Source organism: Peromyscus maniculatus, chromosome 6 (assembly GCF_049852395.1).
Source record: "Peromyscus maniculatus bairdii isolate BWxNUB_F1_BW_parent chromosome 6, HU_Pman_BW_mat_3.1, whole genome shotgun sequence".
Lineage (NCBI taxonomy): Eukaryota > Metazoa > Chordata > Mammalia > Rodentia > Cricetidae > Peromyscus > Peromyscus maniculatus.
In genome coordinates this window covers 41717964-41724675 of record NC_134857.1, presented here as the reverse complement: position 1 = coordinate 41724675, position 6712 = coordinate 41717964, and the positions used below count along the sequence as shown (strand labels likewise).

Genomic DNA, 6712 nt, shown 5'->3' with positions numbered 1-6712 from the left:
TTTCTCTCCTCCAGTAATATACTTTTGAAAGACCTTGTTTCTCAAAGCTGTATTAGTCCTTCAGAGGGTCACATCTGTTTTTTATAGTTTAAATTTTTTTATTACATTTGTTTGTGTGTAGGGGGGTGGGATATGTGCATGCTACAGCATCCATGTGGCGGTCAGAGGCCAATTTCCTAGAGTTTGTTCTCTCTTCCCACTGTGTGAGCTCTAGGATTTTAACTCAGGTCCTCAGGCTTGGAAACACGTGCCTTTACGCACTGAGCCAGGTCTCCGAGCCCTGTTCTATTTCTGAGTGCACTAGACGCTGGAGAAAACCTTACTTAGCGGGCAGAGTTGATTATGCTTGCTGATTATAAGACACTGTATGACCAGAGAGATGGTTCAGTGGGCAAAGGAATTTGAGCAGATCCAGAGGAATCTGCTCTGTTCTCCTACAGAACCATTGGAGACAAAGACAGGAGAATTCCCAAACTCTTACAGCCCAGCTAATTGGACATATGTAGCAGTGAACAACAAAGGTAAACACTGAAGGTTGCCCTCTGACCCCCCCATGTACGTGCTACATGCATGCCTGCATCCACATTAGCACAAGTGCACACATACATATATACACAAAAATATTAAAAGGGAGCACTAAAGTTAACAGAAAAAACACACACATATAACTGACTACTGTATTTCCCTTACATTCTAGCAAACTGCAAAATTCTGAGAATTGAGCAAAATGGAGAGTTCAAGAATGACTGCCATCATTAGGCAGAGAAACAGTGTAAAGACTCCAAAGTACTGAGGAAGCATGACAATTTTAAGAGAAGAGGTTGTATGAAAGGAGGTACAGATCTGACAACTTTTATTAAAATATTAATCTCTCAAGATTTCAGCCCCCTAAATGAAATGTAGATTTATTTTATATACCTAGTTTGGTCACTGGCATAGTTATCCCCAGCACCAACTGTATGACACTAAGTAGGTTCATCCTGCTATGTCTTAGATCAGTTAATGAGAGCAGATGGAAGATTAAGGCCTCCAGCTGCTTTCCCCAGAATGACCAGGGTGAGGTACATCTACCCTAAGACACAGCAGCAGGAAAAGTCCTTGAGTCCAACCTGGCCTATCCTCTCTCTCCCCCTCTATTTCTCTCCAGCACACCACAGCACCAAGTCAGAGACTTCAGGAACAACATGACAAACGGCAGCACTAGTGGACACTGTCAAGTGCACAGGCCCTCCGGAAGCCAAAGACCAGACATGACTTCTTTAACTGCATCCATGGGCTCTATGGAACACTGCAGTCTACCGGGTTCTCCAGCCCAGACTCCAGCTCATTTGTGATTCCGGCCTCAATTCTAAGTCTTTAAAATATGTTAAACCTCATTTGCTATCTCTAAATTGGGTACCCTTAGGGTTATTTAATATGTTTAGTGTGAGGTTGGCCATATTTCTCTGAAATGGTATTGTTAAATCAATGGCATACCTCCAAACATTGACTTAGAAAAAAAAAAAAGCAGGATTATCCTCACTTAAAGAAGTCATATAATAAAACCTATCTAAATGGCAGTTCAAATTTTGTATCAGTACCCAAAAACGACTTATCTAGGACCACGATTTAACAATTTATGGAACAGTAATAGCAGCAGGAGTGATACAAATTATAGGGCTAGTGCTAGAGAGCAGTATATGATGTTCTCTTCAAAGTGCGGGAAGCGTGGATCCTACTTGATGGCTTTTAAAAATGGAGCCCTAAAGTGACCTCAAATAGGAAACAGAGTATTAATTAGGGCTTCTGAGTTATATGGATTGAGAAACCTTCATTTGAAATCACTGGGAGCAGAGAGGCATCAGATTTCAGGTGATGGGTATGGGAATCTTTGTCTGTAGTTGACAGAATATCTTCTGGACTTTCTGAAGTGTAAGCACCAATTCATTAGGTTTCATGCCCACCCTCCCACACATCCCGGGGATTCTGTGGGGTTGTGATCTGTGTACCATGCCTGTGCCCTCACTGTAGCCCATCCCATGGCGGCACTTGTGTCTTCACATCAGACTTTACAGCATTCCAGACTTCTGATTGTAGATTAGGGATACCTGCCAAATATGTAGGTGAAATTTTAGAATACCATATTCACTCTTTCTCACATGTAGAGGTTCAAAATGAAATTTTACTCTTCTTTAAAAAAAAAAAAAAAACCCTGGTATTCAAAGAAACTGGCCTTACTTACTGACTTACTATTGATTCGAGCAATTTATAAATTCTTAATTCTCATAAACACTATTTCTTTCTCAGATAAAATTTCAAGGACACAGTACCTAGGAAAACACATTAATTTAAATTAAATACTCAAAACAAAATGTGTGTGTGTGTGTTTGAGAGAAAGAGAGAGAGAGAGAGAGAGAGAGAGAGAGAGAGAGAGAGAGAATGAATTTGCATGTATATAAGGGATTGTGCAGTTTAAGCCAATAAATCATACAATCACAATTGTGAAATATAAGAATCTGATGAGCAATTCAATTTTCTAAACATGCTACACACACACACACACACACACACACACACACACACACACACACACACACTTAAACTCCATAAAAAGCCAACTAACAAGTCAATCAACACTTACCTGGCAGGTGCTACACAAAGGGCACTGAGTTCAGCACGATGTAAAGCAATCCCTATGCATCCCTAATGATTTCTAAAAGGAAACACTCCGAAGATGGACCATTGTCAAACTCCAGCTGGTGACAAAGCAGCGGGAGGCTGCTCTTGAGCCTCCACCACCATCTAGTGGTAAAGCTCATAAAACGTACATCCCCTGCCCTAGCCCTCTCTGTATGCAGGTATTCAAGTAGGGTCAGGTACAAGTGTCTGAGAAGAACAATCGACATGGACAAGAAGTTAATCTAGAGTGCAAAAAGAAAGTCTAAAAGACTCAAAGCATTTGATAGAAGCATGCTGCAAATACCAACTGCTCTTTCTGAATTAAAAAAAGGAAATTCCCGAACAATAAATCAGCTCTGTGCTTTTCAAAACCTATTGTGGCTTGAACACTGATTGCCTTTCTTAATATTTATTCTATAATACAGATTGAACATCTTTTCTGTAGCGTGTAGAACTACCTCGCTCCTTTCAGAGACTGAATCAGGTTCCTACATTGTATATTTTGTGCTTTCAATGCAAGCACCCTTGGGAGGTCAAGTTTCTTGTGAACATCTCCTTCTATAACATTTTCCCCATCGGTGCTCAGATACTCATACACAACTGAAATCATCTGGCAGCAGACATGCAAGGTGAATATTTGCAAAGTCAGCCGTCAATTCTGCATTCCTGGTTTGTTTCAATGTCACTTCTCGAACTGTCCATGTTAACTCCTGATGTACACTCATCTCTGATGATGCCCAGTACTCCCTTCAAGGGCCTGTGGTTTTTTAGTACCCTGTTATTGTTGGTAAATGGGAAGGCATCCCGGAACTCTGGCTAGTGTGTCAGTTCCTGGTCTGCTGCTGTGAGTGATAAAGAAACCTACAGAGGGAAGCTCATTTGTCCCCAGAAGCTGGGGAAGCACGGCAGCAAAGGGCAGGCACGGGAACAGGACACTGCGAGCGGGTATACTTCACTGTAAAGGAGGAGCAGAGAGAGTGAACTAGAACGAGGCTGAGGCTCTAAACGCTCAATGCCTGCCCCAGGGACGCACCTCTTCCTGCAAGGCTGCACCTCCTAAACTTCCTAACCAGTACCACCAACTGGGCCCCTGTGTTCAGATGCTGACTCTGTCCAGGACGTGTCTCATTCAAATCACCATAGTGGGCACGCATAAAAATAAAGTACGCTTCAGTGTGGGAGACACACATTCTGTACTGATCCGAGTATTTTTCCATCCAGGGGGAAGGTAACGACTTCCTAGCCATAGAAGCAGGGGGCAAGTCTTTACTATGAAAGAGTGCTTCCTGTATTTTGAATAGATCAATCACTAAGGCCCAGCCATTAAATACTAGAATGATAACACATATCCCAATTTTACAAAACCCCATCTAAGGTACTGATACCTACAGTACTGATACAGATTCTTGAAAAAACTGTAGACAATGAGAAGAAAATGCCTGGGATCCAGGTAACAGGGGAACCCAGGCCTGCTGCTGCCAAGTCCTGGTGCAAATGTGGAGAAGTGATCAGTGTTCCAAGTCACAGCCAAGCCTCTCTTTTCATCCTGTTTCTGTGTACTCACCAAAGTGACATGAAGAAAGAAATCAATGAAACTGGCTAATCCATTCCAAAGCTTGTGCCATTGACAAGGCTGTACAACGGTCCTTGCAATACAGTCAACTGCACCATCGTTCACCTGGCACTGCCCTTTCGTGTCTTCACTACCATTAGCAGCCCTCTAACAGAGGCCACCAATCCACCCCCAAGACCTGTGGACAAGCCTGGCCTCTGTAGAGCCTGACCCTGCAGGCTTAGTTCAGGCCTGTGGACAGTTCTGTGGTTCAGTAGAGGAGCCAGGGTTCTAGAGCTGGGCAGACATGGGTCCCTTTACTCACAGTCATGACTTGAAGCTGATGGTACAACAACAGACAGCACCACAGCTGGGCTGATCACTGCTGTGATCTCTCTGCTTCTTCCCGCCCTCTGCTTGCCCACTTCTCAAACTTTAACACTGAATGGTTATGAGCTAATGATGTTCAAACAGCTCTCATTTACTGAACACCCCATATATACCCTGATGCCAACTGTACAACCCAGTTAATCCCCACAGCCAACTCGTAAGGAAGGACTAGCATTATTCCCAGTTAGAACATCGACTTGGCCCAAGGTTGCACTGCCAAGAAAGGCTGTCTCCAAATGCTTAGGTGCTAACCACAGCTCATTGCTGCAAAAAAAAAAAAAGGATTCTTAAAGGCATTACCAATAATTTTAACAACCTGGCTGTTTGTATTAGCAATTGCTATCATACAAGATTATTAATATGTGCAAATAACATTTGGTTTGGATAGTAAAATTATTTTCAATTATTTACTTTTATTCCTTCACAATTATCCTATAATTTATTCTAAAAACTCAAATGCTTTTGAGTAAATGTCACTGAACTGACATAGCAGGATAAGTAGAAGAGAATGGGCCAATAAGCACACATGACTCCATGCTCAAGGTACACATATAAAAGCATGTCTACATCAGCACTGCATAACTAGTAAAACGTGCTTTTTTATTCTCAACTAAAACCCATCCCTTCTGACAGGTCACAGACCAGGACCATACATTCTTATCCAGAACACTCAGCTTTTTCTTGCTATAAACTAATGACCCTAAATGAGACAATTTAGAAACAAAAGTGATGCTTACAGATCCAATGGCTAGGAAGTCCAAAATGAAGGTACATATAGATCCCTTAATATCAACACGTGAGGGAATGGATTTGAACAACAGATCTCAGGGACACACAACTGCTTCACAATCACTGAGACTCAGACAAAAGCAGAAACATGACTGTTTCTTTAATGGCCCTGTCTAATAAAGAAATCTGGGCTGCTTTTTCAAACTGATTAAACTAACTGGCCCAGACAAAGCAGCTTGCCAGCTGTGGTGGCGCACATATGGAATCCCAACCTAAGAGAAGTGGAGGAAGTAAGATGGACAGTTCAAGGTCATCCTTGACTACCCAGGAAGTTGGAGGCCACCCTGTCTCATGTAGCCAACAAACAACAAAAACTACCCAAAACCTACCAAGATGAACTGTTGCACTCAAGTTATTCACTAAAGAGATAAGCAATCTTTACAGTATTAATTGCTGAAACCCACACAGACTCTAGAATTACAAACATGTGCTTTGCGAGTATGGGCTTGATGGAGAGAGAGAGAAAACTGCTCCTATACAATTTCAGAAAACAGACACCCTGGCTTGAGATCACTGAGGCATTCCCCTAACTTGCTCTTAACCCTCAGGCAAGTTCCTGAAGTCTCCATACCACAAACTTGCTGAGCCCTGTTCCTCCCACACACCACCACAGCATGACAAGCAGTCTTTATTTCCCCAAACAACTCTGGGCAAGTTTATCTACTACATGTTTCCTAAGTTTCATTCCAACTCAAGACTCTCAGTGACTTTTCAAAGCTTAACTTTCCAGACTTGTTCCATCTGGTGACCAAAACGCTCAGGAGTGAGAGCACTAAATGAATAAATAAATAACAAAGTGGCTCATCTCATCGCCCTCCCAGATCTGTCCCAAGTTTGAATCACTAAGCAAATCTGGCTCCAGAAGCCTGCAAAACAGGCTCTGAAGGGCAGAGCCCCGAGCAATGGGATGACCTAACCGCCCTGGAATGATCTTCACTGTCTGCAGATTAATTCCATCCCCGCACTTACCTTTCCTTACAGCACACTCAGTGGAACCATCCTGTTCACACAACAGTTTTTCAATGTATTCACTCTACAGACTTTTAAGTACTTCCTGTCATACTGGACACTGAGGATACCAAGTCAAAGGAGCATTGAGGGACAGTCACTGCCCATTTCGGCTAGGTATGATTCCAAACCAGAGCCCCCCTTGGAAGTGTAAAAGTATTTCCAAATATGGTGACAGTTGAGATCCATCTTGGGAGCAGATCCAAGCAGAATGAAGATAAGGAGAAACAGGATTTTTCTGGGACTAAAGTTAAAATGCACAACACCTGCTTCTGATTTCTCAGCATCTTTTCCAAAAAAACAAAACAAAAAAAA

The 6712-nt window shown here is 42.4% G+C and overlaps 1 protein-coding gene across 11 annotated transcripts in view; it reads right to left on the bottom strand.

Annotated features, from left to right (window-relative positions):
• Med12l (mediator complex subunit 12L) overlaps window positions 1-6712 on the bottom strand; it is a 346663-nt gene that overhangs the window by 136232 nt on the left and 203719 nt on the right. The gene's annotated exons all lie outside the window — the stretch shown is intronic.